The sequence below is a fragment of the Lissotriton vulgaris genome, chromosome 3_1, assembly GCF_964263255.1.
Source record: "Lissotriton vulgaris chromosome 3_1, aLisVul1.2, whole genome shotgun sequence".
NCBI lineage: Eukaryota > Metazoa > Chordata > Amphibia > Caudata > Salamandridae > Lissotriton > Lissotriton vulgaris.
In genome coordinates, this window is record NC_141689.1 from 1293376092 (window position 1) to 1293394714 (window position 18623).

Below are 18623 nucleotides of genomic sequence, written 5' to 3' on the forward strand. Positions count from 1 at the left end.
AACCAGGGGGAGGAGCCAAGCTTGCGGTCGGGATGGTCACAAGGTAGTTCGACTCTGCCGCCCTCGCTGCTTAAGCATGCCTGCCCTACCACCCACCCCGCCCAATAACCGACAAACCCTATACAAATGAAAGTCTGCTGTTGTAAATTTCCCGTGAAAATACATTAGCCTGGAACATTGTTAGTGATAAACTGTAAATGCATCTGGGTCCTTTGCTTTACAAGTCAGAGTGAGAAAAAAAAGGTGGGGCTTTCATCATTTTGGAAAAAAAATGTTCTAAACCAATGAAAAGTGTTATTTTTAGGTCATATGACCAAGCCTTCCATCATTCGGAAACCAAAAGAAAAACAAACCAATGAAAAGTTTTATAAACAAGTCACATGACCTGTTATGCTTACGTTACGCGCTCAGCGGCGCACCCCGGATCGCTTCCGGGTGCGCTAACGCGGCGCGTCATAAGACGCATTACGCGGTAACGTGATACGTCGCGCTTACGCGAGGCGTCACAAATCCGTCGGCCTGTGGGGCAGCGTCAGTAACGGACCGTTGTGCGAATAGGCCGAAGGCAGCACAACGCCCTGAGATCCGGACGGCACCGTGTTGGTGTCCAGCCAGTTTCTGCACTGGTCTGGCCATCCTACAATGCTGCACCGAAAGACGGCGTGGGTCTCCCCGGGGGGGGGGAGGCGGCGCGAACGGGCCTCCCCCGCCACCCCAGGTGGAGGCTCTCCAGCTGCAGTGGGGCACACCTTTGCGTCTCACTCGCCATCTAGCTGAGTTGCGCCCGCTCTTGCGGCACAGTGCCTCACCCGCCATCTAGCTGAGTTGCACCCGCTCTTGCGGCACAGTGCCTCACCCACCATCCAGCTGAGTTGCGCCCGCTCTTGTGGCTACAGCGTCTCGCCCACCATCCAGCTAAATTGCGCCCACTTTTGCAGCACAGTGCCTCACCCGCCATCCAGCTAAGTTGCGCCCGCTCTTGCGGCACAGTGCCTCACCCGCCATCCAGCTGAGTTGCGCCCGCTCTTGCGGATACAGCATCTCGTCCACCATCCAGCTGAATTGCGCCCACTCTTGCGGTGCAGCGATAGGCGGCTGCCACAGGACTCTCAAAATGGCGGCCGGCTCTTCGGATTTGGGCCTGGTCCACTAAAATGGCCCTGGGATACCTTGGAACTCGGACGCTTGCCTGCTAGGGCATGGGCCCCATTTCCGAAAGTGTCCCCTCAGCCTTGAAGATTCTACAAAAGTCACCGGGGCCCCCGACTCCCGCAGGCTTCCGGTGGGAAGCGGCTGCCATGATTGCTTGCGGAATGTCCACGAAGGAGCCACGAGATGGTGGTGCTCTCATGCTGACGCCAGCTTCATTCTGAAACATCCAGAAACACTGTAGACTACCAATTCGATCAGTTCCGGTGGAGCCCCAACGTGACCCGGTAGGGAAGAACTTGCCCTTCCCTCTTTTGATTGATGGTTCTTGTTGCCCATCTCTTCTGTTGTCATTTAACGGAACCTTTTTTGGCTGCCGAAAGGGGTTCTGGTCCGACCGCTGGTTGGTGGAGACATTTTGACTATATCCTGGACCTGCCCGGCCTCGCCCAAAATGGCGCCGGTATAAATAGGACTCGCAACTCCTTGTTGTGTACTGGTTGCCCAGCCTTGATATCACGAGATACGTATGTAGTTTTGAAGCACATGGCGGGCAGGGACGAGTACTGATTGAACATTTGGACATCCCTATTGATATTAAGTTCTGATGTGTTATTGATTAGTGTACTATTGAAAGTTCGAATTAACGTCACCCATGGTACTTGCCCGCAAATGTATATCTAGATAATTTTATTGTAACTGGCCCTGTCGTACTTAATTATAAAATTTACGTCTACCGATTCCGCAACTGTTAGACACCTTAGTTCTTGCAACCTAATGGCCTGCCCGTTAAGTTCTTCTACAGTGTAAATGTCCCCTCATCATATACGATTCCACTTTGCTCCGTGGCCGGCCCACGTGGTTATAGGCCTGTATTTGTATACTGACATTTTCAAAATAAATATTTTTTTAAAAAAACATGGTAGTCGTACCTAGATTGGTAAAGTTTTGAATAATAGCCACTGTTTTCGAATCAGTAAAAGGCAAGTGATATAAAGCAGCCCGATTACATGACGGTTAAAAGGTATAACACGCAGGAATGCTGTAAAGATAAATGGGCAAGGGCTGTTGTGTTTTCCACTCCTGCAACATAAAGTGATCAATAAGAATCCGATATTTAGGCCTAACAGCGACTAAGACAGCAGGCAGAGCCTCTTTTGCTCAACGGCTCCCTCATGGGACGAAGAAACGCCCTTTTTCTCGAAATAGGAATATTTTACTTGCAGGACAGTTGTAAATTTCCCGTGAAAATACATTAGCCTGGAACATTGTTAGTGATAAACTGTAAATGCATCTGGGTCCTTTGCTTTACAAGTCAGAGTGAGAAAAAAAAAGGTGGGGCTTTCATCATTTTGGAAAAAAAATGTTCTAAACAAATGAAAAGTGTTATTTTTAGGTCATATGACCAAGCCTTCCATCATTAGGAAACCAAAAGAAAACGAACCAATGAAAAGTTTTATAAACAAGTCACATGACCTGTTATGCTTACGTTACGCGAACCGCGCCGCACCCCGGATCGCTTCCGGGTGCGCTAACGCGGCGCGTCATAAGACGCATCACGCGGTAACGTGATACGTCGCGCTTACGCAATGCGTCACAAATCCGTCGGCCTGTGAGGCGGCGTCAGTAGCGGACCGTTGTGCGAATAGGCCGAAGGCAGCACAACGCGCCGAGATCCGGACGGCACCGTGTTGGTGTCCAGCAAGTTTCTGCACTGGTCTGGCCATCCTACAATGCTGCGCCGAAAGACGGCGTGGGGCGCCCTGGGGGGGAGGCGGCGTGAACGGGCCTCCCCCGCCTCCCCAGGTGGAGGCTCCTCAGCTGCAGTGGGGCACACCTTTGCGTTTCACTCGCCATCTAGCTGAGTTGCACCAGCTCTTGCGGCACAGTGCCTCACCCGCCATCTAGCTGAGTTGCACCCGCTCTTGCGGCACAGTGCCTCACGCACCATCCAGCTGAGTTGCGCCCGCTCTTGTGGCTACAGCGTCTCGCCCACCATCCAGCTAAAGTGCGCCCGCTTTTGCGGCACAGTGCCTCACCCGCCATCAAGCTAAGTTGCGCCCGCTGTTGCGGCACAGTACCTCACCCGCCATCCAGCTGAGTTGCGCCCGCTCTTGCGGCTACAGCGTCTCGCCCACCATCCAGCTGAATTGCGCCCACTCTTGCGGTGCAGCAATAGGCGGCTGCCACAGGACTCTCAAAATGGCGGCCGGCTCTTCGGATGTGGGCCTGGTCCACTAAAATGGCCCTGGGACACCTTGGAACTCGGACGCTTGCCTGCTAGGGCATGGGCCCCATTTCCGAAAGCGTCCCCTCAGCCTTGAAGATTCAACAAAAGTCACCGGGGCCCCCGACTCCTGCAGGCTTCCGGTGGGGAGCGGCTGCCATGATTGCTTGCGGAAACGCCACATGGAGCCACGAGATGGTGGTGCTCTCATGCTGATGCCAGCTTCAGTCTGAAACATCCAGAAACACTGTAGACTACCAATTCGATCAGTTCCGGTGGAGCCCCAACGTGACCAGGTAGGGAAGAACTTGCCCTCCCCTCTTTTGATTGATGGTTCTTGTTGCCTATCTCTTCTGTTGTCATTTAACGGAACCTTTTTTGACTGCCGAAAGGGGTTCTGGTCTGACCGCTGGTTGGTGGAGACATTTTGACTATATCCTGGACCTGCCCGGCCTCGCCCAAAATGGCGCCGGTATAAATAGGACTCGCAACTCCTTGTTTAGTACTGGTTGCCCAGCCTTGATATCACGAGATACGTATGCAGTTTTGAAGCACATGGCGGGCGGGGACGAGTACTGATTGAACATCTGGACATCCCTATTGATATTAAGTTCTGATGTGTTATTGATTAGTGTACTATTGAAAGTTCGAATTAACGTCACCCATGGTACTTGCCCGCAAATGTATATCTAGATAATTTTATTGTAACTGGCCCTGTCGTACTTTAATTATAAAATTTACGTCTACCGATTCCGCAACTGTTAGACACCTTAGTTCTTGCAACCTAATGGCCCGCCCGTTAAGTTCTTCTACAGTGTAAATGTCCCCTCATCATATACGATTCCACTTTGCTCCGTGGCCAGCCCACGTGGTTATAGGCCCGTATTTGTATACTGACATTTTCACAATAAATGTTTTAAAAAAAACACATGGTAGTAGTACCTAGATTGGTAAAGTTTTGAATAATAGCCACTGTTTTCGAATCAGTAAAAGGCAAGTGATATAAAGCAGCCCGATTACATGACGGTTAAAAGGTATAACACACAGGAATGCTGTAAAGATAAATGGGCAAGGGCTGTTGTGTTTTCCACTCCTGCAACATAAAGTGATCAATAAAAATCCGATATTCAGGCCTAACAGCGACTAAGACAGCAGGCCGAGCCTCTTTTGCTCAACGGCTCCCTCATGGGACGAAGAAACGCCCTTTTTCTCGAAATAGGAATATTTTACTTGCAGGACTGTTGTAAATTTCCCGTGAAAATACATTAGCCTGGAACATTGTTAGTGATAAACTGTAAATGCATCTGGGTCCTTTGCTTTACAAGTCAGAGTGGGAAAAAAAAAGGAGGGGCTTTCATCATTTTGGAAAAAAAATGTTCTAAACCAATGAAAAGTGTTATTTTTAGGTCATATGACCAAGCCTTCCATCATTAGGAAACCAAAAGGAAAACGAACCAATGAAAAGTTTTATAAACAAGTCACATGACCTGTTATGCTTACGTTACGTGCTCCGCGCCGCACCCCGGATCGCTTCCGGGTGCGCTAACGCGGCGCGTCATAAGACGCATTACGCGGTAACATGATACGTCGCGCTTACGCGATGCGTCACTCATCCGTCGGCCTGTGAGGCGGCGTCAGTAGCGGACCATTGTGTGAATAGCCCGAAGGCAGCACAACGCGCCGAGATCCGGACGGCACCGTGTTGGTGTCCAGCAAGTTTCTGCACTGGTCTGGCCATCCTACAATGCTGCGCCGAAAGACGGCGTGGGGCGCCCCGGGGGGGAGGCGGTGCGAACGGGCCTCCCCCGCCTCCCCAGGTGGAGGCTCCTCAGCTGCAGTGGGGCACACCTTTGCGTTTCACTCGCCATCTAGCTGAGTTGCACCCGCTCTTGCGGCATAGTGCCTCACCCGCCATCTAGCTGAGTTGCACCCGCTCTTGAGGCACAGTGCCTCACCCACCATCCAGCTGAGTTGTGCCCGCTCTTGTGGCTACAGCGTCTCGCCCACCATCCAGCTAAATTGCGCCCGCTTTTGCGGCACAGTGCCTCACCCGCCATCCAGCTAAGTTGCGCCCGCTCTTGCGGCACAGTACCTCACCCGCCATCCAGCTGAGTTGTACCCGCTCTTGCGGCTACAGCGTCTCGCCCACCATCCAGCTGAATTGCGCCCACTCTTGCGGTGCAGCGATAGGCGGCTGCCACAGGACTCTCAAAATGGCGGCCGGCTCTTCGGATTTGGGCCTGGTCCACTAAAATGGCCCTGGGACACCTTGGAACTCGGACGCTTGCCTGCTAGGGCATGGGCCCCATTTCCGAAAGCGTCCCCTCAGCCTTGAAGATTCTACAAAAGTCACCGGGGCCCCCGACTCCTGCAGGCTTCCGGTGGGGAGCGGCTGCCATGATTGTTTGCGGAATGGCCACGAAGGAGCCACGAGATGGTGGTGCTCTCATGCTGACGCCAGCTTCAGTCTGAAACATCCAGAAACACTGTAGACTACCAATTCGATCAGTTCCGGTGGAGCCCCAACGTGACCCGGTAGGGAAGAACTTGCCCTCCCCTCTTTTGATTGATGGTTCTTGTTGCCTATCTCTTCTGTTGTCATTTAACAGAACCTTTTTTGACTGCCGAAAGGGGTTCTGGTCTGACCGCTGGTTGGTGGAGACATTTTGACTATATCCTGGAACTGCCCGGCCTCGCCCAAAATGGCACCGGTATAAATAGGACTCGCAACTCCTTGTTGTGTACTGGTTGCCCAGCCTTGAGATCACGAGATACGTATGCAGTTTTGAAGCACATGGCGGGCGGGGACGAGTACTGATTGAACATTTGGACATCCCTATTGATATTAAGTTCTGATGTGTTATTGATTAGTGTTCTATTGAAAGTTCGAATTAACGTCACCCATGGTACTTGCCCGCAAATGTATATCTAGATAATTTTATTGTAACTGGCCCTGTCATACTTTAATTATAAAATTTACGTCTACCGATTCCGCAACTGTTAGACACCTTAGTTCTTGCAACCTAATGGCCCGCCCGTTAAGTTCTTCTACAGTGTAAATGTCCCCTCATCATATACGATTCCACTTTGCTCCGTGGCCGGCCCACGTGGTTATAGGCCCGTATTTGTATACTGACATTTTCACAATAAATGTTTTTTTTTTAAAACATGGTAGTAGTACCTAGATTGGTAAAGTTTTGAATAATAGCCACTGTTTTCGAATCAGTAAAAGGCAAGTGATATAAAGCAGCCCGATTACATGACGGTTAAAAGGTATAACACGCAGGAATGCTGTAAAGATTAATGGGCAAGGGCTGTTGTGTTTTCCACTCCTGCAACATAAAGTGATCAATAAGAATCCGATATTCAGGCCTAACAGCGACTAAGACAGCAGGCCGAGCATCTTTTGCTCAACGGCTCCCTCATGGGACGGAGAAACGCCCTTTTTCTCAAAATAGGAATATTTTACTTGCAGGACAGTTGTAAATTTCCCGTGAAAATACATTAACCTGGAACATTGTTAGTGCTAAACTGTAAATGCATCTGGGTCCTTTGCTTTACAAGTCAGAGTGAGAAAAAAAAGGTGGGGCTTTCATCATTTTGGAAAAAAAAAATTCTAAACCAATGAAAAGTGTTATTTTTAGGTCATATGACCAAGCCTTCCATCATTAGGAAACCAAAAGAAAAACGAACCAATGAAAAGTTTTATAAACAAGTCACATGACCTGTTATGCTTACGTTACGCGCTCCGCGCCGCACCCCGGATCACTTCCGGGTGCGCTAACGCGGCGCGTCATAAGACGCATTACGCGGTAACATGTTCCTTCGCGCTTACTCGATGCGTCACAAATCCGTCGGCCTGTGAGGCGGCGTCAGTAGCGGACCGTTGTGCGAATAGGCCGAAGGCAGCACAACGCGCCGAGATCCGGACGGCACCGTGTTGGTGTCCAGCAAGTTTCTGCACTGGTCGGGCCATCCTACAATGCTGCGCCGAAAGACGGCGTGGGGCGCCCCGGGGGGAGGCGGCGCAAACGGGCCTTCCCCGCCCCCCAGGTGGAGGCTCCTCAGCTGCAGTGGGGCACACCTTTGCATTTCACTCGCCATCTAGCTGAGTTGCGCCCGCTCTTGCGGCACAGTGCCTCACCCGCCATCTAGCTGAGTTGCTCCCGCTCTTGCGGCACAGTGCCTCACCCACCATCCAGCTGAGTTGCACCCGCTCTTGCGGCTACAGCGTCTCGCCCACCATCCAGCTAAATTGCGCCCGCTTTTGCGGCACAGTGCCTCACCCGCCATCCAGCTAAGTTGCGCCCGCTCTTGCGGCACAGTGCCTCACCCGCCATCCAGCTGAGTTGCGCCCGCTCTTGCGGCTACAGCGTCTCGCCCACCATCCAGCTGAATTGCGCCCACTCTTGTGGTGCAGCGATAGGCGGCTGCCACAGGACTCTCAAAATGGCGGCCGGCTCTTCGGATTTGGGCCTGGTCCACTAAAATGGCCCTGGGACACCTTGGAACCCGGACTCTTGCCTGCTAGGGCATGAGCCCCATTCCCGAAAGCGTCCCCTCAGCCTTGAAGATTCTACAAAAGTCACCTGGGCTTCCGACTCCCGCAGGCTTCCGGTGGGGAGCGGCTGCCATGATTGCTTGCGGAATGGCCACGACGGAGCCACGAGATGGTGGTGCTCTCATGCTGTCACCAGCTTCAGTCTGAAACATCCAGAAACACTGTAGACTACCAATTTGATCAGTTCCGGTGGAGCCCCAACGTGACCCGGTAGGGAAGAACTTGCCCTCGCCTCTTTTGACTGATGGTTCTTGTTGCCTATCTCTTCTGTTGTCATTTAACTGAACCTTTTCTGACTGCCGAAAGGTGTTCTGGTCCGACCGCAACTCCTTGTTGTGTACTGGTTGCCCAGCCTTGATATCACGAGATACGTATGCAGTTTTGAAGCACATGGCGGGCGGGGACGAGTACTGATTGAACATTTGGACATCCCTTTTGATATTAAGTTCTGATGTGTTATTGATTACTGTACTATTGAAAGTTCGAATTAACGTCACCCATGGTACTTGCCCGCAAAAGTATATCTAGATTATTTTATTGTTCTTCTACAGTGTAAATGTCCCCTCATCATATACGATTCCAGTTTGCTCCGTGGCCGGACCACGTGGTTATAGGCCCGTATTTGTATACTGACATTTTCACAATAAAGGTTTTTAAAACAAAACATGGTAGTAGTACCTAGATTGGTAAAGTTTTGAATAATAGCCACTGTTTTCGAATCAGTAAAAGGCAAGTGAAATAAAGCAGCCCGATTACATGACTGTTAAAAGGTATAATATGCAGGAATGCTGTAAAGATAAATGGGCAAGGGCTGTTGTGTTTTCCACTCCTGCAACATAAAGTGATCAATAAGAATCCGATATTCAGGCCTAACAGCGACTAAGACAGCAGGCCGAGCCTCTTTTGCTCAACGGCTCCCTCATGGGACGAGGAAACGCCCTTTTTCTCAAAAAAGGAATATTCTACTTGCAGGACAGTTGTTAATTTCCCGTGAAAATACATTAGCATGGAACATTGTTAGTGATAAACTGTAAATGCATCTGGGTCCTTTGCTTAAAAAATAAAATATAAAATATATTTTTGAATTAGAATAAGAACACATTTTACAGCTTTTGATATTTGCTATTAAAAAACCATTGAAATTCACTGAAAAAGCCATGTATGTAAGTGTGTATAACTATAGGTGAGGAAATGGAGGTGAGATTGTTTCTATGCAATACTGACTAGGTGTGTGAGTAACTCCATGGCTGAGTGACAGTCTGTGAGTGTCTGTTTACACTGAGTGTATGTAAGGTTATATTAGAGTCTGAAGAGGTTCATCGTATTAGCACAAGAATGATGTCATCAGTGATGTGATCAATGATGTCATCAGTGATGTCATTTGAGATGTCATCAGTGATGTCATCAGTGATGTCACTGACCATGTCATGAATGATGTCATATGTGACATCATCAGCAGTGGATTGCGGGTGCGCGAAATATATAGTTAGTGCAACTAACTATATATGGAATTTCATTGGTTTTGTGCAAGTAAAATAAGGTTTTGTGAATGCTAATCCCTAACTATATATGGTCTATAACCTATGGTTTTTTCAGTGAATTTTCAAGGTTTTGTAAATGCTAATTCCTATCTATATATGGTCTATAACTTATGTTTTTTTCAGTGAATATATATATATATACATACATATATAAACATATATCATCTGTATATCTATATAAATACAAACATAAATGCATGCATACATATACTTATATGCATACAGATGCATGTTATATACATGAAAGTTGAAAAAACACTAATAAAAGCAAAGCTAAAAAGCCACCTCATTACAAACAGATTGGCTTTAACTTAAACGAGGGCGAGATCTATTGCATTTTCAATGCTTGTTTACTTTGGTTCCATCAAGAAGGCATTCAGATGTGTCACACATTTGCCATAAATTCTGAATGTTAGCACTCTAGTTGCACATTAGATCACTGTAGTAAAGCTACTGCTCACCAGGGACGTCTGCTGCTGGTATTCAAAGTGCATGTTTCAGTCTGCATGTCAGAATTTTTTTTATGAAATAGAAGGGGATTTAAGAAGTCACTCAAAATGATCCCTAATTTTTCTTTCTGAAGCACTAATCATACTTTCTATGGCAAAATGAACCCCCTCATGTTGTTCCTTTTTAAATTGAGTGTTTTCAGACTTACCACTTCATTCCAATCAAGATGGCTTCTGGTGTGCCATACTTTTGTCATAAGTAAGACTGTTAGTGCTCTAGTTGTTCTTTAGAACACTCTGGGACATTCTGACATTGGGCTATACTTGGGGTACATCTGGGTGATATTTGGGCTACATTTAGGCTCTTTTGTCTCTGGTGGCCATCTTGGGAGACTGTATGTCAGAATTTTTTAATGAAATTGAAGAGGGTTTGAGAAGTCACTCAAAATGTGCCCTAATTTTTCTTTCTGCAGCACTAATCATAATTCATATGGCAAAATATACCCCCTCATTTTGTTCCTTTTTAAATTAAATGTTTTAAGAGTTACCACTTTATTCCAATCAAGATGGCTTCAGGTGTGCCATACCTTTGTAATAAGTAGGACTGTTAGCGCTCTAGTTGTTCTTTAGAACACTCTGGGACATTCTGTCATTGGGCTATACTTGGGCTACATCTGGGTGATATTTGGGCTACATTTGGGCTCTTTTGTCTCTGGTGGCCATTTTGGGAGACAAAACACACAAAAGAACAGGCAAGGTCTGACAGTGGTGTGTAACCGCACTGGCGGCCGTGAGGCACTAGTGGTGAGCGCATGAGATGAAGGGTTGCAACAGTAGAAACTCTTTGTCACCAGCAGGACCAAAATAATTCCCATCAGACCACCCATGTGGTGGAGTTGCGTCACATAGGAATCAAATGATCATCCCGAACCGAATCTGACCATATAGTGTCGATCGGGAGGGGACGTCAAAGAAATGTGGTCCTGTTGTGACCCCATTTTGGGAGACTGCATGTCAGAATTTTTTAATGAAATAGAAGAGGATTTGAAAAGTCACTCAAAATGTGCCCTAATTTTTCTTTCTTCAGCACTAATAATACCTTCTATTGCATAATATACCCCCTCATTTTGTTCCTTTTTAAATTAAATGTTTTAAGAGATACCACTTTATTCCCATCACGATGGCTCCAGGTGTGCTATACCTTTGTAATAAGTAGGACTGTTAGCGCTCTAGTTGTTCTTTAGAACACTCTGGGACATTCTGTCATTGGGCTATACTTGGGCTACATCTGGGTGATATTTGGGCTACATTTGGGCTCTTTTGTCTCTGGTGGCCATTTTGGGAGACTGCATGTCAGAATGTTTTAATGAAATAGAAAAGGATTTGAGAAGTCACTCAAAATGTGCCCTAATTTTTCATTCTGCAGCACTAATCATACTTTCTATGGCAAAATATACCCCCTCATGTTGTTTCTTTTTAAATTAAATTTTTTAAGAGTTACCACTTTATTCCAATCAAGATGGCTTCAGGTGTGACATACCTTTGTAATAAGTAGGACTGTTAGCGCTCTAGTTGTTCTTTAGAACACTCTAGGAGGCTGCAGTAGAACACAAATGAATCAACTGACAGTCTCTGTCCTTGTTGGATGTACATGTTTTACTGAGAATGTCAGACTTCATTTTCACATGACTGAGAAAGATAATGTGAATTTACAGAAAATATGCTTTCAGTTTAGCTTATAGATCCCCTTCCAAACCACTGTGGGAAAATCATGAGATATTAGTTTTCTTTCAAACAATATTCATGATATCACAGCAGAAGGTTTTTTCACATGGTAAAATCACCTTAGAACCCACCACAATTCCTAAAACGAGTATGGTACCATCAACAAATGATTTATAATGTAACTAAAGTCATAAAACCCTCTATTAACTATAATGCTTTTTAATGAGGTGCTATCATGTATATTGGTCCCAAGATGGCTGCCAACACTTCTTGGATGAAGTGCTGACAACCAATCAGATCAGATGTGTGGTTAGGCTCCGCCCAGATATATATCTTTTTTTGAACCTAAATTACTCAAAATCCACTGGAGCACATATATTGAGACCTAGCAAAGGCACATCGGGCTAACAGTCCCTACAATTTTGCCAAGTTTTGTGCAAATCCATTCAGCCGTTCGAGCTAAAAGTGAGGCCAACCGCCCTATGGAAATTAACATGGGAAAAACGCGTTTTGGGACCCCCCTTTTTTCTCGGCCCCCCCAATTTGTCAGGGGCTGATCATAAACAAAATGTTCCATTTTCCTGAAAATTTCAGCCAATTCCGTCCATAAACGCCAAAGTTATTAGACATAGAATTTTCAAAAATCCCATAGAGAATAAATCCTAACTATATATACCTACTGGCGACCGCCAGTAGGTAATATATATATACATATATATATATATTCACTGAAAAAATCATAGGTTTCATACCAGTTATAGTTAGGAATTAGCATTTAACAAACCTTTTAAATTCACTGAAAAAACCATAGGTTTCACACAAGTTATAGTTACCTGGATATTTTACTGACATAAAACCATTGAAATTCCCACGTTATAGTTACTTGGACTCACTATAACTTGCGCGCCGGCAATGCACTGCTGATGATGTCACATATTACATCACTCATGACATTGTCAGTGACATCACTCATGACATCACTATGGTTTTTTCAGTGAATTTAATAGGTTTTTTAAATGCTAATTCCTAACTATAACGGGTGTGAAACCTATGGTTTTTTCAGTGAATTTCATAGGTTTTTTAAATGCTAATTCCTTTCTATATCGAGTTTGTAACCTCCGATTTTTTTTTAAGTTGCTGTTTTGTGTGAGTATTAATTAGTATTATTTTTTTTTTATATTTTTCCTGTTGAGCTGTTTCCATTCCCTGTTTTTGTTTCTGTTCTTAAAAAAGAAAAAAGAAGAAGAAAAAAAGATATTTTCAGAACTACCTCCAATTCTCATCAAAGAGCTATATTCTTAAAAAAATGAAAAAGAGTAAGTGAAGTGGAGTGCATTGATAATGGAAAGGAAAATGAGTAAGAAAGAACAGAAAGGTATGAGAGGAGAAAGGAAGTGTAGTAGGGGGACTGAAAGAAGGTGATTGTTGGGAAGGAAAGTAAGGAGAAGGAGAGTGAACATGGGGAATGTGGATATTCAAAGAAAATGTTGAAAAGGAACGGGGGTGTGGAAGGGTAAGAAAAGATGCATTGCTGGAGTTGCATCATTTTTGTGACACACTCCAGCAAAGCATCTCTTTTGCGCTTACAGATACGTCTGAAATACTGACGTATCTGTAAGAACTTCCGACATAATATGTCATAAATTTATTATGACGCATGACTAGAAGACTGAAGGCCTCATTTATAAGGCCATGCATCACTTTAACGCCACCGGAGCATCACTTTTTGTGACGCACCAGTGCTGTAAAAAATGCTCCTTATTCAGTCATATTTACAAAGTGATGCATCTAGGTAGATGCGTCACTTTGTAAGCCCCTGCGCCACATTATACCTACGTCAGGTGTAATGTATGCAAAAGGGACATATTGACAAAAGAAAGGGTCGTAGAGGTGATGCAGTGAAATCTACTAGATATCACTGCATCACTTTTATGACGCTGTTGCATCCAAATCTTGTGCCTGTATCACAGCAGGTGCAAGACTGATGCAGGCCCTTTCACATGGAGCCTGGCCCCATGTGAAAGGATGCACTGCTGGAGTTGCATCATTTTTGTGACACACTCCAGCAATGCATCACTTTTTCGCTTAAGGATACGTCTGAAATACTGACAGGTGTAATATATGCAAAAGGGACGTATTGACACAAGAAAGGGTCGTAGAGGTGACACAGTGAATAAACTGGGTTTTCCCCTATGCTACTCTCCCCGGTCGGCTCCCCGGAGCGCGTACCGGGCGTTCCCCACGCGCAAATCGAAAAATGTTTTTTTTTTGCCCCGCGGGACCCTATTATAGCCCCCACATCAAACCTAGGGGGTCAGGGGGGGTCTACCCTGCCCCCTTATGGTCATTTCCCCCTTTTTTTGCCACCTCTTGTGTCTCGATCCTACCGAGACACAAGATGGCGGCCGCTCCGGACTGTTTCGAATGTTTACAGACACCCATGAGCCAATCAGCTTTCCGTGCGCAAGTCGCGTAGCGCTCCCGTTGCGCTCCCCGGGGCTCACCTATAGATATATATATTTTTTTAAGCTAAATTACTCTAAATCCACTGGAGCACATATCTTGAGACATAGCAAAGGCACATCAGGCTACTAGTCCCCACAATTTTGCCAAGTTTTGTGGAAATCTATTCAGCCGTTTGGGCTAAAAGTGAGGTCGACCGCCCTATGGAAATTAACATGGGGAAAACACGTTTTGGGCCGCCATCTTGTGTCTCGGTAGGATTGAGACACAAGAGGTGGCAAAAAAAAGGGGGAAATGACCATAAGGGGGCAGGGTAGACCCCCCCTGACCCCCGAGATTTGAGGTGGGGGCTATAATAGGGCCCGGCGGGGAAAAATAATAAAAAAATGTTTCCGTTTTGTGCGGGGGGAGCGCCCGGTACGCGCACCGGCGAGCGCACCAGGGAGCGCACCAGGGAGCGTACCATGGGGAAAAAAGAATGACAGACTTTTCAAAAAATGTATGTTTATTAATTGTTCTTTTTGTTGTTTTTTTTAATTAAATACCAGCATGTAGGTACCAATGCAGAGTCTTACATTTAATGTACACCGTCTCCTTTGTAGATATCTTGCATGTTATTACAGAAGTTTTTGTGGAATATGGAATTCAAACTATAATCTGTCAGGAAAGCAGAAACAACATGGAGGCAGGAGATGATAAAGAGATGTTAAATACAGATAATATAGTGGGAGAATGGAAGTAACTATGAGCAAAATTACTATGTAACATAAAAAAGTTGCACAGTATATTTTAAGTCTCACTTTATATTATATCTATTTTGGTACTATTTCATAATTTACATATAAAAAAGAATAATGTCTCAAACAATTTTTAATGTTTAAATAAAAATTTATTGCTGTGATTTTTCAAAATCTAAAACAATTTCCAACATTAATTCGTCAGGTATGTCCTCATTTGGATTCCATGATTCAATTTCTTCTACACAATTAAGTAGGTCTTGGTCAAGAGAGTGATCCAAAAAGTCAATTTCATCAATGTCTTCCTTAGGATTGTTTTCCATATCAATTTCAAATGAAATATTAATTTTATTTTGTTCTCCTTCCATTTTCTTGCTGTAAATTGCATAAAAATTGAATATATCAGTAGAGATAGGGCACTGTTGGGTTTAAGTTCAGGCAGGTACTTGTGAGTTTTTAACAGTGAAGTTATCTTTGGGCAGTGTATGGTTTCAGGCAGGAAGTAGAACTATTAAAAAGTGCCTGTGATGAAGCCTAAGTAAATTCATAATTATACCAGAGAAGCCTAACTCAATCCATAATTATAACAGAGAAGCCTATCTCAATCTGTAACTCTTACTGAGGGACAGTATATAACTATCAGAAAACGTTTTCCCAAAATAACTTAAAGGGCATAACATAGTTCTCCTTTCAAATTAACAACTTACCTATTTCAAAGTAGTTGAAGTTTTCTGTCAAAATTCTTTCCAAATGTACCTTAGGTAGTGTTAGTCAAAATGGCTGTGTTTCCCTCTCATTTTTCATATATATTCATGTACTTAACCAATCAAATGTCAGCACATAAAAGTACAAAATGTAAGTAACATTTTAATTGGTTGAAAATTCAAACCGTTTCATATGTGTTTTTGTCATGTAATTTACCTCAGGATATTTAGACAGGGCTACAGCCCAAATGGCTCAATGGAATACCACCACATTTGGGTAAATGGTAGGGACTGCTATGTAGTAGGGCCTATTCTATATTTGGTGTAAGTGTCTCCAGTGGTATTTATGTAAATTACTTTCCCACATGTTTTTTGGGTGCGCTTACCGGTGCGCGCCCCGGTACGCTCACCGGGAGCGTTACGGGAGTCCGCCATTTTGGGTATCGGTAGAATTGAGACACAAGATGGAGGACAAACAATGTTGGGAATGGGTAGAAGGGGGCACGGTAGATACTTCCTGACCCTCTAGGTTTTCTGAGGGGGGTTTAGAAGGCCCATTTATGTCCCCCCCCCCCAAAAAAAAACATTTTTTATTTTTTCACGGGGTGAGCGCCCGGTACACACACCGGGGAGCATACCGGGGAGCGTACTCTGGTGAAAAATAGTGAAAAAAGTTAGAAAAAGAACATCATTATGAGTGATCAGAGGTAGGGTAGTCCTGAAAAGAGCTTTTGGGTTCTGTGGCTGAATTAAGTACCTACAAGTAGGTTCCAATGCACAGTCTTAAATTCAGGAGGAATATTCAATTCCCCTCATCTGAGAAGTGCACACCATCTCCTCTGTAGATGTCTTGCATGTTGTAACGCAAGTTATTGTTGTATATTGAACCCATTCCATAGTCTCTCATGTAAGCAGAAACAGATTTATTCACATGTTTCCGTGCTTTCTCAAATTGTAGACAAAATTTGTTGGACCAGTTCCATTTCTGTCTTTGGCATATATTGGAATATACCAAGGCAGTTTGTGGAAAAAGTGTCATCAATTTATCAAAGGTGTCCTTTAAAAGCATTACCAGACCAACCCCAGTCAATTTCAATTTCAATTTCAAAAAGCTTTATTCGGAGCATAGAAAACATGTCCATAAAAGCACACACCGTTATAAATACAGAACATTTGATCGATTGTAATAAACAAAAACACATAATGCATTATTATCCAGAGGGGGATGGAATAAATAGTTAAAATGATTAAAAACACATACTTTTCCTAGCACCAATTGCTTTCAGCAGGAAAGTAGCCGTAAAAAAACAAATATCCGGGTGGTGCAAATTAAAAAGCAGTTTCATAGACTCGTTAATTGTTCTTACTCCAAATCTTTTCAACATAGGCTTTAGGAAGATTTTCCGCAGTTCACCATAAAATTGACACGATAAGAGAAAGTGCATAGTGCTTTGTTCAGTATTGTTATCACAGGCACAGGGTCCGGATGGGCGCATTTTTACATTAGGGCACGCTACCAGATGATGTACTGTTCCCATCCTCATCCTGGTCAGCACAAACTGGTGCGAAACTCTTGTCACCTGTATCAAGTACGGATGAAGTCCAATAAAATCATTCAGGTTATTATACATCATACAGGTAGACAGACTTGATTCCTCCAACGCACGCCTCTCTGCACAATAATTCAAGAAGGTGGCCTTCAAATTAGACTTGGGAATTTCAGAGGCACAGTATCGATCATTGGACACATTGAGCCCAAAAACCTTCTGGAAACTATCAATCGTGTATTTGATCCAGGGGATCTTTAAATGCTCATCCAAGGTAAGGCAATCATCGATGATGGCTCTATTCAGGGAGGTACCCTCGTTCAGCCAAACCAAGCACCACAGTAAAAGGGGTCTTAACATGATCATGTCGTTCAAAAATTGGATCCCCAATCCCTTATGTACCAAGTTATTAGAGGTAGATTTAGGTAAACCCAGGAGCCTTTTCAGAAAATTATTCTCCTCCACCTGCAGACTCCCGGCTGATGACACACCCCATACTCCGGCCCCATAAAGGGCCGCGGAAAGACATCTTGATTGGAAAATATTTAACATGTCTTTAATACGCCTATTCCCCAACTTCTTGGCAAATACAAATACCCCATTAGCACTCCTCGTCATCTTTGTTTTAACAGCTTTATGTTCTGCATCCCAATTACCGTTTTTAGAGTATGTAATCCCCAAGTAACAGAAGTTATCAACTTTTTGGGCCGGTTCACCTTCTATGGAATGATGGGAATTAAGTCTCGTTTTAGATCGTCCTGTCCCACACTCCATAACATAGGTTTTTGTCCTATTAATCACCAGCTTCCTACTTTTGATGAACTGTACAAACCTCTTCATCAAACGTTGGAGGCCTAACGGGGTCCTGGACAGCAGCACGGCGTCATCCGCGTAGAGTAACACAGGGATGTTAAAGTTGTTAGCTCTCGGAACGTCCGCCGCAACTGTTTGTAGAACAGAATCCACCTCATTAATAAAGAGTGTAAAGAGCAGGGGTGCTTAAACACACCCCTGCCTTATTCCCCTTCCGATCCTGCACTTGCTCGTACACTCCCCATTAGGACCATACCGAACACTGGTGCATAGTTTTTCGTACAGGCGGGCCAAGAAGTAGACTATGCCTTCAGGAGCTCCCATTTCGATCAGTTTGGCCCAGAGTATAGCGTGGTCTACCATATCAAAAGCGCTGCTAAGGTCAGCGAAACATAAATAAATAGACCCTTTTTTTAGCCTTGGTATATTTCCCAACCAAAAGTTCTAAATTCAGGCATTGCTCGATGGTGCCACGACCCTTCCTAAACCCAAACTGACTGTCGGTTAAGATCCCGTTGGCCCATTCCTCTAATCTGACTAGAAGGACCCGGCTCATAAATTTTACCGATGAATCCAGTAAGGATATTGGTCGGTAATTTTTTGCGTCACCCCGGTCACCTTTTTTAAAGATGGGAACAATTATTGATTCTGCCCATGTTGACGGTATCTCACAACTAATTGCTCCATTAAAGATTTTTACCAACAAT